At 43.7% G+C, this 17,641-nt stretch overlaps 1 protein-coding gene across 1 annotated transcript in view; it reads right to left on the reverse strand.

Moving 5' to 3' along the window:
- bahd1 (bromo adjacent homology domain containing 1) overlaps window positions 1-16,331 on the reverse strand; it is a 42,019-nt gene extending 25,688 nt beyond the window's left edge. The window contains exon 1 of the mRNA XM_080750519.1: window positions 16,159-16,331. The gene's annotated coding sequence lies outside the window, so the exon portion shown is untranslated. The remainder of the gene's footprint in view (window positions 1-16,158) is intronic.
- Window positions 16,332-17,641: the final 1,310 nt, after the last annotated feature.

A 17,641-nucleotide genomic window follows, 5' to 3' on the forward strand; every position in this document is an offset into this window, starting at 1 on the left:
ACTTCCTGGGGCTCTGCGATTAAAAAAGGTCATACCTAATTCTTTATCCAAATTCCTACATGGCTATTGTTGAATATGTCTGAGGGTTCACACCTATTTTATATGTTTAAGTGAAGCAACAGTAAAAGCAGCACATAATATCTGGTAATTAGCGGGGCAGGTAAATGCATTTTTGCACTAAAATACTTCACAAGTGGAAAGAAACCTAAAACTTTTCACAAGTACTCCTTAGGGGTTGTTCCTATGATAAAACACGTTAGACACTGAAAAATCAAAATGGCTGCCATGTTTCCAAGATGGCTGCCTCTGAACAGTACGCCAGCCAGTTAATGTCCGATTTTCATAATATTAGAGTTGTTTTGTAGGTTTTAAAACATCGTGAGTTCATTTATTACTCTTTTAAAGCAGCCAGAATAACTTTTCTGACTTTTGGTTGGGTCTTTCCTCACCTGGGACCCCCCAAACAGACCCCTGAGCTTATCTGAGTAGTCGCTTTGCTCCTGCTCCAGAGCAATGTTAAATTAGATCATAACTGAAGCATTAAAGTTGTTGTAACTGGGCTCTGAAAGCAAAAATGAGTAGTAGCAAATACCCAGGGGTCTTCCACAGGGGTCCCGGACCCCTAGGGGGTCCTCAGAGTTACTACAGGAGGCCTGCCGAATCTTGATGGGGAAGTTCCTTTTTTTTATATGTATATATATTTTTACATTTGAAACTGTTTTTATTAGTATTCTCAGTATGATTTATAACATGTGTGTGTTAGACAGACAGGTTCACAGGTATTGCAAGAATTAAGGTATTGCAACTTCTCACTTTGGGCGCACAGTCTAACATGTCCATTTATTGCATTGCACTAACACTGACAACACAACACACACACCTCTTTGTTATCGTCACCCCAAAACCCGCACCCTATCCTCTTAAAGAGCTCACGGTCAATTGTACCCAAAGAAATTCACTACTATACATGTCCTCCCTAATAATGTTGACAGTTTCCACTATATCATTTGCAGGGAGGAGAGTGCAAGGCAGGTTATTGTTTGAGCAGCTGCACCGTCCCTTGTAACCTGCTTTGCAAACACATTTGATGAGCTTTGCCTTTGCAGCAGGGATGGCAAGAAACCTGACTGGAACATACCCTCCACTCTCTGAATTCCATCTATTTTTTCAATTGATGGAAGCTCAGGGCAATTTGTCAGGTATGACGAAGTAGGCATCATAATACGATACCTTCATCAAGGGACATGATTTTGAGGAAGTGCAAACACATGAAGAGGCTGATACCCCGATTCCTTATCAAGTCCTTGCCTCCGGTACAAAAAAAGGAAATTGATATATTCGAGTGAGTTCAAGTTGATGTTACAAATGTCAAGGGTTCCTTTGCGTTTTTCAGGTGTTGACTGGGGAAGAACATTTGTTGGAATCACCAAAAAGACATGGGTCAATGCCTACTTGATGATGATGATGATGATGATGATGATGATGATGATGATGACCAAGCCACTAACCGCTTCAAGGACCTTGGCAAGGTCATTGGCCATTCCTCCTGAGCTTATAAATTGTGAGCTTCCATCAACATTGCAGTCCGAACATTTTGCATGCCATGTTTACAGTTCAAAAGGTCCAACAACCCTGGGATTACTCAGATGGGAACTATTTCTGTCAAATAACTTGGAGGGTGAGATGCTACCTCCAACTCGTGCTGCACTGCTACCACATTACCTCCGTGCCAACTCCGTCACAATGCAGGATAAATCATACCTGACAAATTTCCCTGTGCTTCCACCAATCGAAGAAAATAGATGGAATTCAGAGAGTGGAGGGTATATTCCAGGTTTCAGTTTTCTTGCTCTCCCTGCTCCAAAGGCAGTACTTGAGCCCATCAAATGTGTCTGCAAAGCAGGTTGTAAGGGACGGTGCAGCTGCTCAAATAACCTGCCTTTCACTCTATGCTATGGTGGAGACTGTGTCAACACTATTAGGTTGGACATTGAAGATGATGATGATGATGAAGACGAATATATCCTGCATGTCTGAAATTACTGTAGTGAATCTCTTTGGGCGTAATTAACCATGGGCTCTATAAGAGGATAAGGTGAGGGTTTTGGGGTGACAATAACAAAGAGGTGTGTGTGTGTGTGTGCGTGTGTGTGTGTGTGTGTGTGTGTGTGTGTGTGTGTGTGTGTGTGTGTGTGTGTGTGTGTGTGTGTGTGTGTGTGTGTACAAACATTCCCGTGTCATTCCATCCATGTTTCATCTCTGTGATAACTTGGAAATGTTTGCATCTTTGACAGCTAATACACCAGATGTTGTGGTTGATGAAGAGTCCAGGGAAGTGTCTGTATTGGAGATGGCCTGCACCTTTGACCCTAGCCTAGAGGAAGCTTTCATGACCAAGGTCATTAAATACCAACCTCTCCTAAATACGATCTCAGAGCTGGGGTACAGGTGCAGACTATTTGTTTTCATATTTGGCAGCCTAGGACATACCCACAGGCTGGTTGTTAGAGGGTTTCAACAACTTGGAGTGCCTAAAAAAGAGGCAAAAAGGCTGGCAAAGTATTGTTCCGTCTCCGCTATAATCGGCAGCCGCCACATATGGCGGAGACGCTGTTACTTATACCCGTAGAGTACCAAGTGCCTTGCTATTGTATCATGAAGACATAATGCCATGATTTTGTAAATGTTACTCTACTGCACCTATACTATTTGTGTCCTTGTATGCATCTCCTTTGTGTGGACATAAATAAATGGTTAAAATGTGTGTGTGTGTGTGTGTGTGTGTGTGTGTGTGTGTGTGTGTGTGTGTGTGTGTGTGTGTGTGTGTGTGTGTGTATGTGTTGTCAGTGTGAGTGCAGTGCAATAAATGGAAATGTTGTTCTGCACCCAAAGTGAAAAGTTGCAATACCTTCATTATTGCAATCCCTGCAGTAACAGCTGTCAACCATAACTGTTTTAACACAAAAAACATTATAAATAATACTGAGAATACTAATAAACCATCAAAGTACAATACATAAAACCAGGATACATAAAAACATTCAAAGTTTCAAATGTAAAAAAAAAGATCTCATCGAGATTTGGCAGGCCCCCTGTAATAGCTCTGAGGACCCCCCCAGGGGTCCCGGACCCCCCGTGGAAGACCTCTGTTATTTGCTACTAGTCATTTTTTATTTCAGAGCATATTTCAGATCTAATTTAACATTGTTCTGGTGCAGGAGCAGAGCGATTACTGAAATAGGCTCAGGGGTCTGTCTGGGGGGTCCCAGGTGAGGAAAGACCCCAACCAAAAGTCAGAAAGGTTATTCTGGCTGCTTTAAAAGTGTAATAAATGAACTCAGGATGTTTTAAAACCTACAAAACAACTCTAATATTATGAAAATTCGATATTAACTGGCTGGCGTACTGTAAAACATATCCGAAAAGGCGGCCATCTTTAAAACTGGCGGACATTTTGAAAATTAAGTGTCTAATGTGATTTTTCTAAAGAATGACCCAAGAGGTACACTCTGTAAAATTGTGGTGCTTCTTTCCAGAACTGAAGTATTGTTCTCCTTAACAGCCCCGCTAAATGTGTTTATAGGCAGTTAAGTCCCCGCACAAACAAGCACTTGCCTGGTCGGGCAACCTGAAAGTAAACTCCACCTGCCCTAAGGTTTTATTTACCTGCCGAGGGCAGGTGGGCAAGCCTTAGTGTCAATGCCTGGACATTCTCACTCCTTGAGAATCTATGGGAATCCTCCAAAAAACAGGTACGGGACAGACAAAGCCACTCCTTGGAGGCGGCTTTCACCGCTTAAAAAAAACTTTCGTGCATAAATAAATGTTGAGGCATTTCTTCCTTTAAACACTTGAAAAGTCAGTTTTCTTTGTGATGCTGATAAATAGAAACTTAAAGTATACTACATTGATCCAACTCAGAACACAATCGATTGACTGATCATTAAAACCAGTAAGACTCCCTAATCGGGAGATAAGCGACCGTCAGGTCCCATACACAAATTTTAGAAGGCAATCGTAGCCAATCAGGAGGGAATATGGGAAATGGGACAGATCCATGTTGATGACATGACTTTAGAGATACTGCGTGCCGCTTTGCATGATTTTAGGGCAAAATCTGTAGGAGCAGTGTCCAAAAATGTGTTTTGCAAAAATCGGCCTCATGGTGGCTCGAGAAGAGGGCCATGTGAGAAATCAGGGCCGGAGGTTGTGGTTTGCCAGCCAAGGAGTGTGTGCGCAAAGTTTGGCATGGATAGGGGCAACCGGTGGCGGAGATAAGAGTGGGGCCAAAAGTGTGACGTGACGTGACCGACAGACAGACGGAGGGAGGGACAGCCCGTGGAGCTTGTCATAGTAACTTGCGACCTAACGGTCGCAATAAACATGTTCCGGAGGCGCCACTGGCCTAGCGGTTAAAGGAGAATTACGGACTATCGCTTTTTTTTACGGTGATCAGATATTATTACATCAATTAACCAGTCGTAGAGGAAAAAAAGTTGGGGTCTAGCGGTGGTTTTCCTTTTACGGCAGCCCATTAGGGACAAAACACTGTGGAGACATCTCCAACCACGAGCGGTGGGGCTAAATCATGTACCAGTCTTTCTGGGATATCATAACATCAGATTAAGGTAAGAAACACCTAGTCCAGAATTCTCCTTTAAGGTGCTTAGAACATAGGCTCTAAATCTGTTTGATTCCCAATTCCCTGTCGCTCTCTCTACTGTGTATTGTCAATAAAAAGGTCATGAAGCAAGAAAAGCCCCCCCAAAAAATAATAAATAAACATGCTCTGAAGATGCTCCGCTGCTGTGTTAAAGGAGTAAGTATCGTTCACCCCAGAAAAAGAGAAAATATGCATTATCTATCATTTACACACGCCATCTAGTATTGTATTCCTTCGATTTCTTTCTTTCTTTTTTTTTTGTCGCATTCCTAAGCCAATAATTTGATGACCAGCGTCCGGCAGAAGACTCAAGAGCAGGGATGTGCTGGCCATTGGGAAAAGCGGGACAACTCCCGATGAACCCGGTTCATTCCCGGCCGGTCCAGGCCGGCCATTAGGAAAATGTTTAACTGTTCGCACAAAAGTGAAAATTAAACTGTTTGCACAAAAGTAGTGAAAACAGATCTACAAGCACACAACGCCTTGCGGCGCGAGGTGTTGTGTGCTTGTAGATCGGCTGTTTTCACTGGTTTAAATCATTTTTAAAATGATAAATACAAAACAAACGGTTTTGGACATAAGGTTTCCACCCGACAACGACAAAATATAACTCATGTAATTGGCCCGCTGGCTTGTCACTTGTCATGATCTGAAATGGCAAATCTTTGAGTAGCATGCAGCAGCGCTATAGAGAGATCTCTCTCTAAAGCGTGCAATGAGGGCCTCTACAACTCTTTTTCCCGGGCTGAATCAGGGGCCCAGCACGTCCCTGCTCAAGAGTCTCCTAGTAGGCTATAGGCCTACTGACTGATGACCCTGATGACCCGGGCCAGGCATCAAATTATCGGCTTAGGAAGGCTTCATGGGGTGTGTAATTGTAATTGATAGAAAATGTCATTTTTGGGGTGAACTAGTCCTTTAAGTGGTCAGATGGGTGGGACTCCCTGATAATTGAGAACCACTGGCATTTTGCTATAGAACCCCCTCCAAGGACCCCTGGGGGTCCCTGGACCCCACTTTGAGAACCACTCATTAAGATTACATTTGTAAACTCTCAGCGTTGAATTAATGCTCACGATTTTACAGTGCTATGCAATACAGGTTTTAACAGGGTATAAGCAGTATAGCTAATAGAAAGCTCAGGGGCAAAAAGTTGCATTTCTTTTTTTAAACTATGGCAGTAAAAACAAACTTTATAGTTATTCAAGAGAGTAGGCAAATACTTGCCTGGAAGCCTTATTCAAGTAAAATTATGGTTTTGGGCTACTTGCAGTAAAAAGAAAAGTTATTAAAACATGTTATAATAATAGTAGACCTATGGATGTCAGCATCATGTCACAAAGAACCAGCATAAGTCTACTCTACTGTATTTCTAAGACGATTTTGTGGCGAACATCATCCAATTTAGAAGCAATTGATGGCCATTATTTTTGCATTCAATAGCAGCTCATTGAGTACTTAATTGGGTTTAATCTGTAGGCTATTAGAAGTCAGATGGGGCTCGGTTGCGGATGTGGCAACATATGGCAGTCAGAGGCTATAGCCTACACTTTCAGAACTGTTTTATATTGGCTATAAACGGATTCAAACCAAGAGCATAGTGTAAACTATTCTTCATTCTAGTTGTCACGAGAAAAAGGGCAAACCGGAGAAACCCTTGGGAATCTGCTCTTGCGCTGTGTGTGCAGCTTAGATAGGGCGTATCACGAAGTCCGCTTTCCTTGGGCAAATCATCAGTTCAATACTACCATCACCACCACCACCAATTATAAACAGATCCGCATCTGCTAACTAATAGTACACGATCAACATAGATGCACTCCAGTGAACACCAACGAGTATTGTACAGTGATTACATGACAAAATAAACACCTTCGATCAGAACCTCCTGCATCTCGGAGTTGGCCATCGTGGTGGACAGACAGGGTTATTTGACAGCATGCGGTGTATAGCGCGGCTGTAGTCCATGATATCATAAGTAAAAAGCTCACCGGGACGATGATCTACAGCGACGAGGAGCCTCAACATGCTTGATCGAACGGGGGGTTTGCCCGTACGGTCAATAATAATATTATTACGAGCTTCACGGGCTAGTTGTTAAAATGTAGGCTATACTGTATACCCCCCGATCTTCTAATCTGCAATGGTGACTGGAATTACAGCCGTTGGGTTTGAAGATTCATTACCTTGTTGTGTCCCGTTCTCGGTTTAGAAGAAGACAAAATAAAATCCGTCCTGATCCTGATTGCCAATCTACTGTATCCGTTCGGACTGTATGTCGAACTGAGAGACGATCCGCGGACCTAAACAGCCTCCTACCACACAGACATGGCAAAACGGTGAAACGGTGACCTACTTCCGAAGTGGCAGCATGCTGGAGATAATATTCATGCGCTGCATTCGCGATATTGCCGTTGCACCGGGACATCAAGAGAGAAGAGCAGCGGTGCACAGACAAGATAATATTACAGCCCAATGGAAATTATCAAACTTCGCCGATCTAACATGACTCCATATAAAAGGTCAGGAGGAGTTGTGTGGAGTCTATGGACTACACAAGCCACTCAATCACCACCATAGCATAATGTGATTCTGACCTGTACATTTTGAAGAAACTTAAACATTTTCCCGAAATATACCACAGCTGAAATAGGACAAGTGGGCTATAGGATAGCCTACTCGGATAGGCATATAGACGGGCCTAATTATGTGCTTCTCACCACAATGTAATTAGCCTATGTATAATAATAATAATGTAATAAATAATAATAATGTAGGCCTACTGTATTCACTCAACTTTAACAGATAAAACAATTGCATATCATTTGATGCATGGAGGGCACTCAGCTATGACATGACATCAGTCAAAAAATATAAAAAAATACAAAAGAATAGTCAAAACAAACTAAATCAAATCAAACTATGTCTATAGGACCATGCTGTCATTTCCAGAACAGTTTGACAGCCATTATGTTGTAAACTTTGCCATCTAGTCAAAATCAAGCTTAATTGGGATGGATGCTAATTGGCCTCATCAATATCAACTTTACAGTGTGTAATTAACAGCTGTAAACGGGCTGAGTGTGTAACTTAATGAGGCGTGAGTGCTGTGGAGGCAGGGAGGGCAGACTGCTGAGATATGACCTACACTGCACTACACAGCAATATATACTGTATACGCCACAATACACTGCAAAACAATGAACTCAAGACAATGCAATACACTACACCAGCCAAGCACACTCTTAACATTGTCTTCCTTATCACCAGCCTGAAGTAAAGTTTCACCTTGAAATAACCTTCATGATCTTCAGTGGGGTTTATGAACTGTCTACACCAGGGGTCTTCAACAGGGGGTCCGGGAACCCTAGGGGGTCCTCAGAGTTACTACAGGGGGGGGGGGGGGGGGGGTCCTCCAAATCTTCCAATCCTTTTTATATTAACAACTTGAACCCTATAGTGTCCATATTCTGAGAACTGTAGCCAAAAATAGCAGATAAGCTCACAACGCCTCGCAGCACGAGGTCTTGTGAGCTTGTAGATCGGCTATTTCTGGCAAAGAGGTTTGGTGTAGAGGGGGAAAAGAGCAGACTAAGTACATAGTGAAAGGTCAAGTTTATTATAGGTAATGAGGCTCAAGTGGTTAAATATCTGAAAACACACATTGAAGTGAATCCAAAATACACTGATAATTGTGCTGTCAAACAATGAAACTATATGGAATATATGAAAAGGTTGTGGGGGTCCCTGCTTCATCTCTCTCTCAACTAAGGGGTCCTTGACCTGAAAACGTTGAAGACTCCTGGTCAGTGTTTCACAGTCTACAACTGTTGACTGACAGGATGCCCAGGGACACAGTAGCGATGCCACCTTTTTGTTCTCCCTCTGACAGTCCTAAAGTCACACTTAAATGAATCAACCCAGTGAAAAAATATAGATTTGTTTTCCTGCATGCCAGAGTTGTTCTATTATTAATCTGAAAATCAACAAGACTTGAGTGGTGGTGGTCTGGCATGTGCACACATAAACATCAAAGGGGGCTTGAGCCCCTGCCCTTTTATCTGTCTGAAAGAAATGCCCTCTCCACACCATGAATTCAGTTTTTACTATGGTGAAAGAAATGCAAATGCCCTCTTTCCATGCCATGCCTGAAGGCAGCATTCAAGAGAATTAATTGCCTTGTCCAAACTCTCCTGAACTTGAATGCAGCATCTTATGTTGAAAGAATTTCCCTCTCTGTGTAGAAATTCAAGCCATTACGCCACATCTCCACTATTGACTTGGTTACGCTTAGTTCAGTGTTGTTTCACACACCGAAAATAGCCGACCTCCAAGCTCACAACGTGTCACCACGCGACACATTTTGAGCTTGGAGGTCTGCTATTTTCTGTGCTTCCACCAAAAGGCCCTTTTGGAAATTCCAGCCCCTGCCTCTCTAACATGCTCTGCACGTCCCTGGTGGTGGTGTTGTGAGGAGTGGGGGGATTGAATGGCTGTCATATTTCAAGGGTGAACAAAATTGCAATAGATACATGAAAAGGAAAGGTGACAAAATAAACAGATCTCGTCCTCTCTCCTTAATTGCGACCGTCAGGTCGCACTTACTATCAAAACCTCCACAAACTGTGAGTCAGTCAGTCAGTCAGTCAGTCAGTCCGTCCGTCCGTCCGTCTGTCACACCTCACACGTCACACTATTGCCCTGCTCATATCTCCGCAACCGTTGCCCCGATCCATGCCAAATTTTGCACACACACTCCTTGCCTGTCCCTGGGGGACCCCCAGATGTAAAAAATGACCAAATGTGCAAAAATGACCAAATGACCACCCCAACGGGGCTGCTCACGGGGAATTCCCGGGGACCACCGACTCCTGGTGCTCCAGAACGGATGCCAAAGTGGTGGCGCCCCCAGTGGAGGACCCCCTCCACTGCAGCTCACATAAAATGCCGTAACTCGGGCTAGGAGCGTCCGGGAGAGCCGGGGCCGGTACCTATTCGTCCGCCAAGGCAACGCGGAGACCCCACCCCTCATTTCTCACATGGCCCTCTTCTAGCGCCACCATGAGGCCGATTCTTGCAAAACACATTTTTGGACACTGCTCCTACAGATTTTGCCCTAAAATCACACAAATCGGTACACACTATGTCTACACTCATGTCATCAACATGGATCTGTCCCATATAGCGCCACCATCAGGCCGATTTTTTCAAACACATTTTTGGACACTGCTCCTATACATTTTGCCCTAAAATCACGCTGCCTCCCGATTAGGGAGTCTTACTGGTGAGTACAGGGTAATATACTGCACCCTTCAAATGCACATCACTACAACATCCCGAAAAAAAGCAAAGCATATGGGTACAGAGGCTACAATGACAAACTGTGCATTCTTCCAAATTCAGATATTTTACTGCATTTCGACAATGCAGACCACAAACTTGTCCTTTAACGATCTACTAACACGCACAAGTCGACTGAATTGACATTAATTTTTCAGGTCTTCTTTAAATAGATTGCCGTATTTGAAACCCTGAGAAGACAGAATGGTAGCGCGCTAACGTATACAAAAAACACTGAGCGCAGCCAGCATTACCAACTCTGCACTTTCCCTGAGATAGACTAACACAATGAAACCAGGTGAATAAGCATCGATACCTCATACATTCTTCTTACAACATCTTTCTAGTAATTCCACTTTAATCACAAATGAAAGCAGATGTACAGTATGTAGAGTAAGGGAAGCCGGAATAAATAGAGGTATATATGTATTTTTTTTTTTTATTAATATTATTACAATGTGTCCCAAAAAATGGTCCCAAAACATCCAAACTAACAATGTTAAAATGTAATCTTTAAATGGTGTAACTGTAATTCTGGTGCATGTATCTCTCCATTTCATTCTCACGCCTCATGTGAATTAAATGTGCTACAAAGATACATACAAACCATGCATTCTGAAACCAAAACATGAGCCCAAGACTGCATACCAGAGTAAGTGTTGGTCGTAAATATGGACAAATCAGTGTTGGCAGCACTCTGAAAAGGATAGAAAAACATTTTCCATCCTAAAAGTTGAGAATGCAGCCTACGTGTAAAGATGACAGTTCAGAACATCAGATCAGATAAGAAACAGGACAGGAAGTGCAATTAGGTGCTCTGGCTGCACCTCTTCAAACAGAGAGGGCAGAAATGCTGGGGATCACAGATGGAGAGAGAGACACACAGAGAGAGAGAGGGGGGGGGCAGAGAGAGGGAGACGATTGAATGGAAAGACAAGAGAGAGAACAGTAGAGGAAGGAAAGTGGAGAAAGGAATCTAACACCTTATAGTACATCTCACAGAGTAGAGAAAAGAGAGAGAGAGAGAGAGAGAGAGAGAGAGAGACGGAGATGGGAAAGGGAAAGAAACATTAAGAGAGTGAGACAGACAGAGGCAGTGGGCGGTGTAAGATTCAGAGTGACAAATAGAGATAGCACAGAGAAAGAGAGAGATTGACTGCAAGACAGAGAGAAATTGTCATCATCGTGTGGAACAATGACCCTCTAACGGAGGACGCCTGTCGCTGTATTTCCAACACGGCTGAAGAAGGCTGGAGGAGGTGCCTTCCTGCCTGCCCTTCAGCCAGCACCTCAGTCAGACTTTCAGCATCTGCCAGAGTGAAGGACGGCCGGTGCCATGTGCTGCTCAGCAGATGAGCGTCTGATGTTTGGCTGTCACACTGAGGCCTTCTATTCTGCCCTGTGTCACTTTATAAACGGGATTTAGCCCCACCACCAACCGACAACACACTCTCACAACACACACACCACATTTTCTCTCTCTCCATACACAGACCCTCTTTCTCTCTGTAACGCACGCACGCACGCACGCACGCACGCACGCACGCACGCACACACACACAGAGTGTGTGATAACTGAATGGGGCTCTAACCTTCACAGCTGTGGGTCTGTGGACAGCTGACGCTGGTCTCTGGGTCTCTGTTCTCTCTCTGTCTCTTTACTCACTTCCCACCATGTCTACCTCCTCTTCTGCTATGCTTCCACAAAACAGACCTGTAATTTTCACAGCTGTGTCTTTGGCATTGTGCCATGGCGGGAGAGAGAGAAAGAGTGAGTGAGTGAGAGAGAGAGAGAGAGGAAGGGGGCTGGGTAATGGATTTTAGAAGACTGCACTAACAGAACCCTGCTAATCCTTAGCCCATTGGGATTCACTGGTCACACCAACTAGTGAAATATTCAGACAAGTGAAACAGATTGAAATACCAGCCCAAGCCAGGCGCATTCAGCATGAAATATACATGTAGACACACAATGCAAAAAGTCCTATAATTTGGCATCACAGAGAAAATGCAGTTATCCATAATTGCGACCGTCAGGTCGCACTTACTATCAAAACCTCCACAAAGTGTAAAGGTGTCTACACACCAAACAGCCTACAGGAGACTCCTTCTGACTGTACACAGACTGCAAAGAACTGCAAAAAACTAAGCACTTATTTTTTATTTAATTTTTTTCAGACAACGCCGACTGTAGTTACTGTATGGCAGTGGTGCCAGGTCTGCTCCTTATAAGCAACGTTGATCCTGTTTTCCTATAATGTTGCTAGATGTGGGTTGCTTTTGTTTGGGCTTGTTTCTGAAGTGTAGTTGCTTATTTGGCCTTGCTTTCAACATTATTTTATAAAATAACTAATGTAATAGAGTTCAGAGGTGAAACTGGTCGCGCTTTTGGGCTTATTTTCATAGACCTGGTCGCGTATTTCACTCACAGAATCTGGCAACCCTAACCCGGCCGGAGGCAGCTCTGTTCTCCGTGCAGAGGAGGAAAAAAAAGAAAACAACAACACGGGCACTTGATGGACTATTACTAGCCTACTACTAGCTTTGCTTTGGATCCGATTGGAATAGGAATTGAGAGTTGAGATTGAGAATATGGTATTTAGTAAAAATATGCGACGGGAAAATGTCTCTGGCTTGTTTTGGCTTGGTTTTGGAGCAGTAGTAAACTATTCTACAACTCCCTCAATCTTACCGACGGCGAGGGGCGACTGAACAAAACTGAGCAAGTCCAGTTTTCCAGTTTTCGGTCGATAAGGTTCCCGACCCGCTGCCGAAAACCTGACGATGAGCTCCCGTTCGGCAACAGACGCTTTCCGCCGCCTTCCGCCGCCGAATCGTCGCCGAATCTGTGCGGTTAAAAGTGGCCTTAAGTCCGTCCGTCAGTCCGTCAGTCTGTCTGTCACACCTCACACGTCACACTCTTGCCCTGCTCATATCTCCGCAACCGTTGCCCCGATCCATGCCAAATTTTGCACACACGTTCCTTGCCTGCCAAACTACAACCTCCAAGGACCCCCAGAGCTCCAGGGACCCCCAGGTCCCTGGGGGACCCCCAGATGTAAAAAATGACCAAATGTGCAAAAATGACCAAATGACCACCCCAACGGGGCTGCTCACGGGGAATTCCCGGGGACCACCGACTCCTGGTGCTCCAGAACGGATGCAAAAGTGGTGGCGCCCCCAGTGGAGGACCCCCTCCACTGCAGCTCACATAAAATGCCGTAACTCGGGCTAGGAGCGTCCGGGAGAGCCGGGGCCGGTACCTATTCGTCCGCCAAGGCAACGCGGAGACCCCACCCCTCATTTCTCACATGCCCCTCTTCTAGCGCCACCATGAGGCCGATTCTTGCAAAACACATTTTTGGACACTGCTCCTACAGATTTTGCCCTAAAATCACACAAATCGGTACACACTATGTCTACACGTCCCCCTACACCCAGGAACCAATGCCACTTACAGCCCTCTTTGTGTATACATGTCACCTGACGGTCGCTTATCTCCCGATTAGGGAGTCTTACTGGTTACTAGTATACTGCAGTACATGTTTGCACTGCATATTTTTGTTTGTTAATTCCAGGCAACTTTGTATACCTGATATTCAACTGTTTGAAAAAGGCACGAAAAGATCTCAATTATAAGCTAAAGCATTACAAATACATTGGAATTGGATAGTAGGTATTCAACGTTCAACAGATTTAGGCAATGGTTCGCAGCTCAAACATCAAATAAAGCTCTCTCAAAAGTGTTTTGGGGACAAAGAAAGGTTGGCTGTGTTAAAAAGATGTCTTGCTTTTTTGTCTTCTGGTGATGATACTATTGATTGTGTTCTGTGCCATATTCTTCTCACGTGCGTGAGTTATAAATTAGTTAAAATAGTAAGTTAGTAATAGTGATACGTTAAATAGAAATAACAAGTAGTATATATATAATATGATAAGCAATACTAAGTTCTAAAAGCCTCTGCTGATATACAATATGGCCTTCTTCTGGAACATTTTGGTTATAGTTAGGATACATGATGCATTTATATAGCACTTTATTCCAAAGCACTTTAGATTGTGCATTACATTCACCCATTCACACACACATTCATACACCGATGGCGGAGGAAACCGTGCAAGACACCAACCAGCACATCGGGAGTAATTAGGGGTTCAGCATCTTGCCCAAGGACACTTCAACACTAACTCTGGGGATAGCCCGGGATCGAACTGGGAACCTTGAGGTTCTCCATTCAGCTGCTCTACCGGCCACCCTGAGCTCACTGATATTGAGTCCACTTTGTGGTTTTATTAATCACACTTGAAAGTTAATCCTGGGTGGTGAATATTTTATCTACTGTATGCTTTGCCATAATTATTTTGTGGCTGCAAATCAAATTTGAACTTGACATTCTTTTAACTTGAACTTGGGTGAAAATGTTCAGGGCAATTAACATAGGCCTACTATGAGGACAGATAACAAAAATACTAAACCAGAAAGATTCAAAGCCATTAATGTATACTCCATTGTATGACATTAAATTACATTCTATTTGATTCTATTACAATGATTTTTATATTATCAGATACTTTTGTCCAAACTTTAACATGCGCTGCTCCAACCACGTGTTGCCTAAATAGATAGCCTACCCCCCCCCCCCCCCCCACCCATAAAGAAAGACCATGGAAAGGGTTGAAGCAGTGAAGGATAAGACAGCTGAGATATGCCTACAGCTCTATTAGTCTCATACTTTAGACACGACAGGGTACTTCTACAGATATAATGGGATTAGGTCCTGGATTTATGTCTAGCTTTATGCTGGTGGTGTGCCTCTATTCAAGATGCCGCTCTGCTCCATGACATCAACCTCATAGGCGTATCATGTTGTGCTGCTGAGAAGAGTGAATAGCAGAGACATAATGTAGCCAATAGCCATAGACCCTTTTCACAGCAGACTTGTTGACATGCCATGGAAGGGTAAACACAGACAGCCGAGACCAATGCCATTATCTGGTGTGGTGTGTCTCATTTAGGCGTTCCTGTATGTCATTGCAATTATGAAGTTAACTGAGCAGGAGATGCTATTACACAATGATGCCAAAATGACCCCCCCCCCCCCCCCACACGCACGCACGCACGCACGCACGCACGCACGCACGCACGCACGCACGCACGCACGCACGCACACCACACACACACACACACACACACACACACACACACACACACACACACACACACACACACACACACACACACACACACACACACACACACACACACACACACACACACACACACACACACACACACACACACACATTTATTGGTAATAACTTCATCAACATGACACACAAACATTGCTGTGAAAAAGGTCAATCTCCAAAAACTAGTAAGCATGCAGCCTAGGCTAGATATAGGCTACTGGTATTTTTCTATTGTTACTTTTACTGCATTGTTTAATGGTTTGAGGCTGTTTATTCAAAGAACATATTCAAACGAAGACAGCATATTTGGCCAAGGGGATTTTTAGGTAGGCTACTGTAACAGGGCACACACTATACCCATAGATTGAGCATGCAAGCCTACATTCAAATACAACGCTTGGGAGATGCTTTCCAAGATTCCAGTCATCTTGAAACCAGTGTTAACTTTCAGCTTATCATGCCATTAGCCATCTCGTCGTGATGCAGCAATCCCACGATGGTTATTAGGCATAGGCACAAGTAGGCCTAACTGATACTTGTGCAAAACAGCTTTTTTTCGTTTATCTCATTATAAAGTAACTAGTAGCCTAAGTAACGTTTTCAAATAATTGCAGTGGAGAAAAGTAAAATATTTTCCTCAAAGATGTAGTGTAGTAGAAGTAGAATTATTGAAAATTGGAAATACTCCAGTAAAGTATAATTACCTCAAAATGTACTGTAACTGTAAACGTAGCCTACTTATAGTTACTTTACACACTGGACTGTTTCTGTTTCTCTCCCAGTGACCGTGAACAGTGTAGACCTGACAACTAAACACAGACGAGACGCGTATAAAAACGACAAATTACATTAGAGAAAGAGAGAGAGAAAGAGAGGGAGAGAGGGAGAGAGAGAGAGAGAGAGAGAGAGAGAGATGGGTCAGGTGTATCGTTCTCGCAAGTGAAGGAAAACAGTGGGCGACTCACTCCAGTTGAGTTGCGTTGATCTGCCCCAGATCCACTATAGAACGAAGCCTTTCTCCAAACTGCGCGATTATTACATTCCCAGCGAAACAATGCCAGTCGTGTGCAACAGAAACTACATTTGTGTAAAACTTGTTAACAGAAATAAACTCGGGCGCAAATCGCCTTCTCTCTCGCGCTTTTAGAAACTGCGACTGACTTCAGCGTGTTTTTACATAACAGCATCATCCGCTTTTATGTTGACGCATCATGTTGCGAAAACATGGAGTTTCTTAAAGGGCCACGGACTCACCGTTCACATGTCACACAGTCCCGGATAGCACTAATTGACACATGGATGTTTGGGCGCATGTTCCTATTACATAGCTAAACGTACCGCTAAATTATCTGCTTAAGATAATTGGCCATTGGGGTCCTGTCCAACAAGTAGCCGGCTTCACATTAATTAATACTTGAGGGGGGCTATAATGGCTAATGGGTCTAGTTATTTTTTGCGTCTTCTTTCCTCACCATTTCCCTTAAGCGATTCCCAAATAGGATACACATAAATCCAAGAGCCAAGTGCTGAAATAACACATATGTTTGCATATATTAACATTTAGCTGACTGTGGATAATGGTGGGAGCTGAGGCAGTTGCTGTCATATAAAGATAGCAGCATGGGCCACCTGCTAGGGGGCTTTCAGGACAGGCAAGGCACTGGCAGAAGTGGGTTTGTTGGTTTGTTTTAGAACTTTGGAGGCTCTCCAGAGCATGAAGAGAAATATTTGTGTTCTAGCTTGGGTTCGACACACAAAGGGAAAAGTCCCCTTTTTTCAGAATCATAGGTTTACTGCAGGCCTATCTTCCTTCTCCCGCACCGGGCCATTCGCCTTTCCTGGTTTCAGGCCATTTTAGCAAATTGCATTACTCGTGGATTGATGCTCAAAATCCTTAAAAAATAAATTGCATCATACTAGAAGACAAAAGTTGTTACAAATCTCCCAAAGAGACTTATGGTTAAAGATTCTAAGTTCTTTATTGTCACATGGCATTATTGAGATTACAATTCTTGGGTTTTTAGATTTTTTACTCTTTGACAGACCGGCAACATGATAAAATACCCCCCAAAATGTATACATGAATCTATCAATCAATGTCTGTGAGTGAGTGAGTATGTGTGTGTGTGTGTGTGTGTGTGTGTGTGTGTGCGTGTGTGCGTGTGTGTGTGTGTGTGTGTGTGTGTGTGTGTGCGTGTGTGAGCGAGTGAGTGAATGAGTAGTAGTGACTAGTGAGTGAGGAGTGAGTGAGTGAGCAGTGAGTGAGTAAGCAAGCAAGCAAGCGAGTGAGTACTGAGTGGGTGAGTGCCCCCCCCCCCCACGACCCCGCATAGGTTATCTTGAGAACTGTCTGACAGATAGACAAGTGGAAGTCTGTGGGATCAGGGTGGGTTGCCTGCAACCGACATGCGACAATGTTGCCCATATACTGTATATCTGCTGTCTGTC

The sequence above is a fragment of the Nannobrachium achirus genome (genome assembly GCF_963921795.1).
Source record: "Nannobrachium achirus genome assembly, chromosome: 20".
Classification (NCBI taxonomy): Eukaryota; Metazoa; Chordata; class Actinopteri; order Myctophiformes; family Myctophidae; genus Nannobrachium; species Nannobrachium achirus.